The following is a 904-nucleotide window of genomic DNA, read 5'->3' on the forward strand; positions in this document are numbered from 1 at the left end:
CGTCCGTCGCGCGTACTGTAAACCGTGACTTGGTGGGTCTGCACACTCGCTCGCTCCGCTTGCCTCCAGTCGGGAACAGACAGACAGTCGGCCGGACGGGGGTACACGGAGAGGGAGAGAAACCGGGTGCTTTCGCGTGTTGGTAACCCGTAGGAGGGAAGGGGATAACCAGAGGGAAAGAAAGAGATAACTAGAAACAGAAAGAGCGGAGAGGGGGGAGAATGTGTATGGAAGAGCACGCGCGAGCGTACACCGACGGTAAGCTTCGCACACGTTTCCCCTGAAAAGCCGGCGTACACACGTGTACCGCGATAGAAAATGTGCGTCAGAGAAAGACCGAACGGTCAGGGGGAGTGGGAACGAACCGGCGAGGGGCGTAGAAGCGAAGCTACGGTGCAATGGTTGTGCACGGGTTACACACTGAGAGGAACAGCACCGCGTACGCGCGCGCGCGCACGCTCCCTCGCACGTGTGTGGGTTCGCTTTTCGTTCGTTTGTGTTCGTAACGCGTTTCCCTCTGGTCGGTTCTCTCCCAGCTTATCGCTTCTTCTTCGCGCCTGGACGAGAGAGACTTTGTCGTGTCGCGTTCACAACGCCACTCTTCTCGAGGAGGCACCGCACGCCGTAGTGAAAAATCGTGGAAAATCGACCGTGGGGCGAGGCGGAGCGCCGGTGGCGACGACCGAAACGCCGTGGCTTGCCCTCTCCCTCCTCCTCTCTCTGTCGTGTACTCTTTCTCCCTTGGTCGCGTTACTCTTTGTATATCCGTGTCTCCGTCGTTCTTTACCCACCCTTCTCTGTCTGTTTATGTACCCACGTTTTCGTCCGTCTTTCTCCCTCGCTCTTTATTTTCCTCCCCCCTCCCCACCCTGTACTTTCCCGTTCTTTCCCTCGCCGACAGACC

Source organism: Colletes gigas, unplaced genomic scaffold (assembly GCF_013123115.1).
Source record: "Colletes gigas isolate AHSC1104 unplaced genomic scaffold, ASM1312311v1 Colletes_gigas_Sc00010, whole genome shotgun sequence".
In the NCBI taxonomy this organism is placed as follows: domain Eukaryota; kingdom Metazoa; phylum Arthropoda; class Insecta; order Hymenoptera; family Colletidae; genus Colletes; species Colletes gigas.